The sequence below is a fragment of the Ascidia mentula genome, chromosome 3, assembly GCF_947561715.1.
Source record: "Ascidia mentula chromosome 3, kaAscMent1.1, whole genome shotgun sequence".
Taxonomy (NCBI): domain Eukaryota; kingdom Metazoa; phylum Chordata; class Ascidiacea; order Phlebobranchia; family Ascidiidae; genus Ascidia; species Ascidia mentula.
In genome coordinates, this window is record NC_138568.1 from 10,418,429 (window position 1) to 10,428,815 (window position 10,387).

Below are 10,387 nucleotides of genomic sequence, written 5' to 3' on the forward strand. Positions count from 1 at the left end.
AAAAAAGTTGATCGTTCAGTTGTCCCATTTCCAGGTAAAACCATAAGTAGAGTTATCGCTGTGCGGCACCAACCATACTTCCTGCCATCAGTCATCTTAAGCATGTTCAAGTTTTATGTCAGGTACGCCAATGTTGTCACTGAATACACAGAGAGTTACTTGCAAGCAATTATCCTCTTGTAAGTTGTTTTTTAAGGGGCTGAAGGCCTTTTGAAACAACACGAAATATCAGTTTTCAACCTTTAGCTGAAAGCTTTCGGCGCATGGCGGTTTTTCTGTCCTTCAACATAACAACATATATATTTGTATTGGCGGTTTCGCAGGAATGTCGCTAAGTATCATAAAATGACTGCCTGTGTCAACACGGCCGTGTTTTTGTTCGTCAGATTATCGATTGTCAATCATACCAATGAAGCTCGCTCCTTAGGGTTTTCTTATTCTGCCTAATTCCAGTCAATTGTCGAAATTGCGTCAATTGGTGACCTACAACTGGCCTACTCAGTGCGGTTTTCATTGGGTCGTAACCGCTCTTGCGCTTGATTGTTGCGCAAAATTATTTTAAATGCTTCTTATGTAGTTAGTTCAATTTGAGTGTCGTTCCATGTAATATTTTCTGTTATATTACAACAACGCAATTAGTGATTTAAATTTGATGCATTTTAGGGGAAATAGGCAAATTTTGTACTTTGGTTCGTTTATTTTACGCAGTACTGGCCGGGATGCCTCGTAAACGTACCGTTTTAAAAATGTTCGCCGACATGGAAACACTCTTAAAGTTGGTCCGATGTTGTCTATTAACAGCCATTTTGTCAATTTTTTTCAAAGCAAAGATCATTTTGTTAAATTGTACTTGTTGTTGTTCGATATTACACTTCGTATTGTATTGCGGACATTATTTCGAACTTGCAAGAGGGAAGTACTAAATTATTTTGTTTCAATTTTCTTCAACAAAGTTTTTTACAGAAATTCAAACTTTAAACAGTGTCAACATCACAGTAAGTTGTTTGTGTTTGGATAAACTATTATTCAAATTTATTTGCTACTTTGGACAAGTATATAGTGGCCACAAAATCCACGATGCCAAATGCAGTAAGACATTTACAACTCGTGAGCTCAAGCGGTTTTGAAATGATAAATTATGCACTTTTGTCAATTACACGCCATATGAAAGTAAAAGCAATTGTCTGTCATATTTAGTATACGACAGCCAAATGAGTAGCCAAGCGTGACGCGAGTGCCCAAGTAATAACGGTGGAAGTATTTCCTAAAACCCTTCTCTCCACCATTAATCAAAACCAGTACAAGTCAGTGGGCATTACAAGAAGGATAATTTGCTGTTGATGGTGTAAACACAGCAGACCTCAACTTACTATCGATGGGTTTTACTTGCCGCAGGGGTCTGTTTTGTGAACTTTTATTCTGCTAATAAGTGGTGTGTAGAACTTCTCTATCTCCTCTGTTTGTTACAGTTGTTATAACATCTGTGGCTTAACTTTCATAGTCGCGGAATTTGGTCAACTACGGTTTGGGGTAATTAGTCCACTTCAGTTTAGTGTCGAACGTAATGATTTAAGTTAATCCCTGACTAGTGGATTCTTGTTAGTTGATACATATGGTGGAGGGTCGGTGATGGAAGAGCAAGATTTGAATAGAAAGCACGATGCAGAGCAGTTGATTATATGAAAATGCAAGTCGTTTCGCAAGTTGTCGGTGTTGCTGGAGGCACCTGGCATCATTGTATTTGCCAAATACAGAAGACCACCCACATGTTGCACATTTTTCACCTGGTATTCATAACGTTTTTCGTAGCAAATTGCCTCATTTTCGCTTAACCCACTACGATGACATCACCGGGAAAACAATGAAAACCTGATGTCACTGCCGTTTGCGTCATTCTGCAGCCTCGCCTAGCCAAATATTTTCACTGACTTGTTATTGCAGGTCGCTCGACTTTAATTCACGTATTGGCCGAGGAAGATGTGCTTGTGTATCTAAACCACGCCCAGGTTTGTGTTTGTTGCGATTACGCAATAACCCAGGGTATATTGACAAGCTATAGTCGTGGCGTTAAGGTTTTCTTCGGGCAAACAAAAGCGCGAGGCACGTGAGTCAGAAACGTAGGGGAAAAAGTGCCACACATTGCTGCCAGTGGTAGAGAGTGGATGAGTCAGAGTGAAGCACATGCTCTTGCTTAATGAAACCTCTCGAATGGCGACAAGTCATTGTTTGACGTGGACTCAGTCGAGCGTACACGATTTATTGTATTGGCATGCTCACAACTTTTGGAGAATGGCAGTTTTGTGTTGTTTAGAGTATGAAGTGAGTGTGATCGGACATACTGGTGGAGCCTCAGCGCTTCTCTGTTATTTTTAATAATTACGAAAGCAAAGCGAAGATTTTATTTTAAGAAAAGGTTCTTTAGTTGTTTGTTTGTATTAATTAAATTGTCTGACCACTTGGAAGTGTTGGTTTAGGTGCGCTCGCAAAGGTGATCAAACCAAACCCCGTCGTAAAACCTAATACAAATATCACACCCGTTCCAAATTTGACCTTTGGGGAATGTTGCAAGCGTTCATTCGATTTGCAGCGTAGCCGTAGCGCTCGTTAACAGTCTTCTATATACGTCAGGTAAAGCTGTTTTGTTTGAGACTGTTATCTATACCTCCGGCTCGGTGATTGGTTGAGTAAGAAAGGGTTTTTAGTGCACATGTTAAAGCCATTTGTGTTAAGTTGTAACAAGTGCATTATTGTATTTTATGCTCCGTTGCCCACAAAGCAGAAAAACGTCAATCCAAATTACGGCATGGAAACAGTTGTTAGCAGGCAGACTAAATCAACCACTTCGGTCTTCGTAACTGCTATTTTAAACAAGAAAGTTTTATTGAAAAGGATCTGACCTATACCCTCACATCAGAACAAAACACGAGATCCAGACGAAGGGGTTTTTATTCACGCTTTGTAGGTTGTAATTGGTTTCCAGTTTGTCTATGTTTTTCAATAGCATACCTTTATTGTCAATGCGGTATAAATTCAGCGACCAACATCAGTTAGTTTTGTTGTTGACTTAAACGTTTTATCGCGACTTTCCCCGTGTGAAATACAGTTGCAACACGGCATATAAAATGCAGTTTCAAACAAAATAAGGATCGCTCATCAAGTTATACACAAGATATTTCCATTTATTGCGAGAGGTTTGTCATGTGCAAACACTTTCAACGTGTTTGCGTAACCTTCCCCAACACCATGTACTGTGTTTACCTTTCCATTGCCGTGTAGCGGACTTACCTTGACAGGTTGACAAAACTGACTTACTCACCCTGGTCTTGTTTGCATTCTTGCAGTGTTCAGGCATCTCCATGCTGAGCCCTTTGCATTTCCGGACCTTGACGAAAAATTGTCAGTCTGCGTGCAGACAACCTTCATGCAATAATGTTACCTGTCGATCGTGTTTCTATAATGCAAAGTCAAAAGGAAATTCGAACAAATTGCATTTATTGCGAGTAAAGCAGTAATAGTTGTAAGTCGAGAAATTGAAATTGGAAACTAGACAATAAGTATCAAAATAAATCCCAACTTCGAATTACAATATATTATGAAAAGTGTTTACCTAGCTACTTGAAAGCAGATATGGCTGTTGACGATATTTAAGTGTATTGAACGTTTTGCGGTTTTATGAGGCACTAAATAATGTACAGCTTGTTTTCCTTGCAAACACTTGTGTGGAATGATTTATTCTATTTAATGTTAAAGCACATGAACATTTTCATACTTAAGAAAAAGTCCTATCTAATTAGTGCAGAAAACGAAATGAGCCAAGGCATTTGTATCACACAACGATTTTTAATAAAACCTGGCCGGTAGTCGTTTATTAATTCGCATTTCAAGGTGGAAGTTTCACAAGTTTCTCTGAAACGAACTCTGTGGTTTGTTAAATTGTCGTGAGAAATTTGGAATGAAAGCGATGACCTTTCGCTTAGCTGAAGTTTTCCGCTTTGTTGATCGCTCCATGATTTGGTCACACCATACTGCACATCACCACCTCTGACCTTGCAATAACGAGGTGCTGTTAGTCGGTTTCACGTGTGCCGAAGTGCTTAATTGCGGTGTTACACTCCAAAAAGGCTCCCACGCGTTATAGCAAGTCATCGAAAACGGTATTGATTGCCACATTCGGTTGGTCGGGCAATTTTTATAATTTCTGTTTGCTGTTCAAATAGCGCTACCAGGTAGTGGATTGTTAGGATTTCAATACCGCGTGTTTATTTCAATCCATGCGTTGTATATATACTGTGCTATTTGAAGATGCGTTTTAATGTTTGCCATAAAACAGGTCTGGTAAATACCGAGAAAGGTTTTGATTTTATAAAAAGCGCTCATTACTAGTTCTCATACATATATTATCAAGTGTATTGATGCAAGCAGTGAAAATCCAGATTAAATACCCGCAGTGCGTAATTTAAAAAGTTTTAAAATTAACACGTTTTCTGCTAACCGGTTATGTACAACGGTTAAAATAAAAGTGTGAAAAACGTCCAGTGTCGACATTGTATTTATTGACCTCACTGTACACTGACTATGTCAAACCAAATAAATAATTTGCACGCCACCAAAAATACTACTAAACGACATGATTTCTGGTTGCTGTCATTGCTTTTTACCTTGTTGAGAACTGAAAGTGTAGGTTGGTACTTGATGTGCGAATTCCATTCCTTTTTATGGCCCAAACTACCAGGTCTACTATTACCACGTTCGAGTACAATTTAACCGTTACTTACGCAAAGGTCGGGCTTCATATTGCTCAGGTTGGTTATAATGTTTAATGTTGGGAAATTAAAGTCGTTTACCCGGCAACTGTTCGTATGTGTTTACTCCGAAAACAATAGGAGCACCTGCGCAAATCTCAGTCCGTTATTATTTCGTCCAACAATCTACTTGTCGTGCGTCGCTTATAGTATCTCCTGTTGTGTGCTTGTGAGACCGTTGGTAACGATGGTCTTATTTAGTTTTTTCAACACAGCTGTTAGCAAACAACGGTTTGCGAAACTGATTTCCTGTAATATAAATTGCTTTTATCAATAGCTCATATGAATAGGTCGAGGATTTATCTCTGTGGTAATTTCTCTTAAATTGCTTTTCTGGATGTGAGGTCATTAATTACACAATATCCACAAAATAAATAAAACATGTTTATATGAAAGTTTAAACCTGTTGCATATCAGGGTCGTCCTAATGTAGAAAATCACATTTTGTCATAAAATAGTGTTCCGTGAACAATTGCAATTCAAAGAATTTGGAAAAATTATGTTGGCGAAGTTTGTATAATCAGGTATAATTATTAATGCAGTGTTTATATACACAAACAGAGACATAACCTAACTTGTTTTGTCTGGTTGACTAATTTGGGACTGTGTTGGTTGTTACTTAACAACAAGAAAAAGAAAAACAACTCTTAGAAACAACTTTTTATGGTGTGATTTCGTGGCAAACGCAGTTTAGATTTTAGCGTGGCATTGACACTGTTTGAATTTAGCACTATTGATGTATCGCCACAATCGCAGTTTAATTCCATGTTTTTATTAGTGATTGACAAGAGGTAAGCCGCAGGCGACACACTGTGTTGATACAATGACAAAGCAACATTTATTTTTTATCTTTCACAATGCCTCACAAGGCCATGCTAATTATAGTCGGTTGGCAATTTTCATTACATTTAATTTGCCATTGGCCCTCGGGGGTCGAATTCCTGAGTAATGGACACCTTCATATCAGTACCAAGCATCTGCAAGAAAAATATTCTTGTGTTGACAAACTAATGCACCTGCGTGACTGAATTCCATAAAAACGTAACTTGCGGGGTTGAAAAACCTAATTGCGACGCGTATACTGGAGTCATGTTTCGCGGCAGCCATGGATGCACAGCTAAATTAATTGTGCGTACCATATTTGTTGTTTATATCTAACACGTTCCAAACATTTGTGTGACCTTGTATGGGTGGTGTCTTAACATTTGATTTAATACTGTTGTATCTAAAAAAAAATACAGTTAGGAACCACACTTGGCAAACATTATTAGGGTGTTGTCAAATCGGTCCTCTTGTCATGTTCAATCCAAATTTTGCACCCGAACACTGAATTGTGCAATCCTGCGGCATACCTTTGGGAGTCTTTTCATATGCTTATCAGTCGGTGTCATCTCAGCACGCAAATTGAGCAAGAGAAATTGTACTAAAATCGAAAATCGAATCGCACCTAATAAACCACTGCAACAATTCCGTGGTCGTTTTGGCTGTCTGTTGTATAAAGTCCCCATTGCGTGATTGCTGCACTAGTTTTTATGGTCCATACTATTAAAAATTAACGTATGTAGGCCTAATTAAATATTGCTGATAGAGTTTAAAACGTAAGTTTACAAGATGCAAAATTTACACATATGTTTGTATCGAATGCAAATACTCTCAAGTTTTCCCTCAAGGACGTTTTAACCTGGCGTGACGTCCCGACGTGTTACGGAATTACGATCTCATTTGCATACAATGTCGACGAAAACGTAGTACGAGCTCGTCTTATGACTGGTATATTTCGTTGATGAACTTTATTTTATGACGATATCCCAAACGTTTGGTAATGTTCTCTTTTTAAATCTTTCTCTCGTGTTATCGAATATGGAAGTGCTTTTGTGACAAAACAGACAAACCCAAATCGGCGTAAATCTTTTCCCACGCTTCCTGCGGCCAAATTGCAAACTCTCCTCTCGTTTGCTTTCGTCCTTAACAGCCCATGCAGCACCGAATGAACGATGAGGTGGAACAAACCGTCTTGTTAATTGCCCCAATATTTTCCTGTGATGCGTTTCCGGTATTATATGCGTCGCACTGTGTTGCCCTGTGCTTATAGGCTAGTTGGTGTATCGCACATTGGGTGGTTCTGTTGGACCTGTACACTCTCAAAACACATGATACAAAGATTTGCAGACTTTGATTTGCGCAACGACGCCTGTCAAAACAAAGGTTTGTGTTGTTTAAGTAGTGAGAGTGGGTTACGTGCAGTCTGTGATGATTGTTGCTTGGTGCCTGAGTCATATCATATACCTACATTGCAGCGGGGAAGCTTGCAATTCAGGGAAGGTGTTACATATTGTTGCAGACCACAGGAAGCGTCACAAGGCATCGGACATTAAAGCCCTGCAGAAAATGTGTGATTTGTCAGCAACAAATGCCAAGGGGGAATGGGTGACATTTGATACACCAGGAAACGTAGCTAGTTGTCAGATATTGCGATAGATTCATGGCAAAAGGAATGTTTTCGCTGACGTTGATTGTTATCAGGTAAGCCGGCTTGCATGTCAGCCCTTTTTACTTACCTGACTGAATAAGATTAATTGGCATTTGAAAGGTTTTACTGATTCATTAGAAGCGTTTTTGTGCAGATGCGTTATATAGAGACAGTGTGTGGTAGGAAGTAATCAGTCTAACTTGGTGTAAAAGTTGTTGCTTGTGGTAATAAACTTCATCGGAAAGTGCATTTGTGTCATATACATTTATACAGTCACAATATTCCACCAAAATCACGGAGAAAAGTATTTCAAATCAACTATTTGGCTTGGCTTAGATGGAGCTTTGCTGGGCTTTCTCAAACAAAACAGCAACGAAGGGGTGATCTTTATAGTGCAGCTAGTTCCGGCGATCCGTCATTGCTGGAAAGGACGTTACATGACAAACTAATTAGGCTGTCTCTTTCCAAGCGTTTGGCGTCGCATTTGTTTCCATTATTGTTGTGTGGTGGCGGCGAATTTGCATGCATTTTTCTTGGACTGTTTCAGCTTTTCCAAATTCTGTGCTTATTTTTAGGAAATATAGCTTGAAGGAAATTAAAAATTTGTTGATCAGTCTGGGTCTGTTATCTCGCTGTTTCATTTCTTTTAGTTTGTTCAAAAGTTTAGCATGAAAGATAGATAGTTTCCGGCATAGAGAGTTTCAATTTAGAACAACATAAACTGTAGTGCAATGTGCGATTGGCTACCACTCTCATGTTTTGTTCTTTGCCAATTTTTGGTATGTGAATAACATCACCCTACATTACTGTGGGCATTTTATCGATCCTCCAATCGGAAAGAAATTCGTGTTCGAATTTATCAAAACACGTGCTTGGTTTGTTTGTTGTTGCGGTCAAATTTTTAATGCCAGCCGATACCGCAGGTCGACGTAAAGCTTCTGTTTAGCAAACGTTTTAAACGTGAGTTGAACACAGTGGTCTTGTGTCAGAGGCAACGTCATTTTCAGAGAAAGCTAAGAAGTTGCTGTGTACATCCATTTTCGTGGAACGTGTGTCATGTTGATGTTCCCGACAGTTGCCTTATGGCCATACTCAAGCTTATCAATGATCTTTAAAAGGCAAATCCTTTAAAGCGTGCTTTGTCGGTGTGTCGTGCCTTCAATTTTCGATAAATACGGATCCAAATCGACGGCGTTTTCTTTGCGCGAAAGGGGAAGTATTGAAGTTTTATGTGTTCATTTTCGTTGTGTGTCACAGCACCATGCGCTCGCCTCTCTGCCGGCATTCACGGGAGTTTGTGACCTTGCTTCCGCATGCAACCAGTGATCACGCTTCTGTCCACTGCTGCATCGACATCCATCGGAAGTGGACTGCTCGACATCAGCACACGCAATCGAGGGCAACATTTCACAACTTCTGTTTACGTTTCGAAGTGGGCGGACGTGGGAAGTGAGTTTAGCAGCCCGTATATCTCCCCACCCTCCTGATTGGTGGTTTTTCGTATAATTGTTCACAGGGCTTATTTGGGGCTTATTTCAAAAGAAATATGTGTTGTTGGAGACAACACTACAGTGACATACACCTGAAAACTGCTTTTAGGCTGAATGACACATCGCTTGGTTTACATTAACTTTAGCAGTTTTCAATAGCCTAAAGCTCAGACGTTATCAGCTTTGATACATCCATCACAAAATGCTTCATTGATACAAAATGACACCATCTCACTATTATATAGATTCATTTCCGCAGATTTTCCCGTTGACAGATTTCACTTTCGAAAGTCATGGGGTTTCTTGCATTGTATCATGTCATTACAGTGAGGATGTTGTTACGATTTTTCTTCCTATGAATCAGAAATAGTGGCTTCGAAGCCGGATAAAAAACCATGTTTCTAATAACACGTTGTGCTTCGACCTGTTAAGTGGCATGCAGTGATTATTCTACACGTATTTCTTTGCTAACTCGAGTGGAAACGGAAATATGAGTCATTTGATCATTGCTCTATTGGGTTTGGGTGCTGCATGTGCCAGTCATGTTATAATATTTAGTTACGATTGAGCTGGTGGTAACATTTGTTGTGATTTAAACAGCTGAGCTGCCTGTAATGCCGTTGTCTAACCTATATTTGACCATGAAGCCGATAGTATCTGGAATAGAATTGTGAAACGGTTCGACTTAGTGAATACAGGTACTTGATGTATTTCTACACCGGACATTAAGAAAGTTTACTGGTAAAGTCGGAACATTGAATTGTGGGTAAAACCGCATAATGTTTGCCGACGAAAACAACTCATCAATATTGTTGTTTTTCCGGGGCTGCCTTTTTCTCTGCAGCCCAAGGCTAGAGTTGCCTATTGTTTCAATGAAATGGCTGCAGTGCATCCCGATTGGGTGTTCTTTTTAACCATTGTGTCTATTGTGTGGTCAATTGCCAATGAGAGGTTGCATGCCATTGTCGGTGTGTTCCAAAGTAGGTCATGTCGCCGCCACACAAAGGGCCACTGAAAATGGCCCACTGTGCCCTGGGGCCAAATGCTTGGGCCTAGGATGTTGCCCCCAGCGGGAAATAGTTTTTGAGACTTACTTTTCAAGATCACCCTATTATACGAAAGTTTGTCCTTGCTGTTTTGTCGGGCTTTAGAAGCATTGCGTATTGGACAGGGTTAGTGTTACCAGATGAAGTATCAGCCAGAACCGAATACACGTGGTGCCTCCACATGTTGAAATATATTTAGGACTAACTGTTAAACAGATAAACGAGTCTTTCTAATAAAAGTTCAGCTTAGGTATTCGATAGCATTTTAAGAAACATGCCTCAGTGTGATTCACAAAATTGTGTGACGATAAAAAGCAAGACATGACCGTTTTTAGCTGAGTGTACGACTGTACGACGCAAACAGATAGACCAGCAGCCAAGGTTTGCAATGCAAGATAAGAATTTGTGAGCGTGTTACGGCATTGCTTTAAATTTGACCTTTCCGTTAAGCATGGTTAAAAAGGTCGTTGTCGGTTTGAAGTAGAGAGTGTTTGTATTGGTGTCACATGACCATACCTCTAAGGAGATCGCCTTTTTTACATCATTATCGCACCGACTACCAGAGAGCAGCCGCTTATT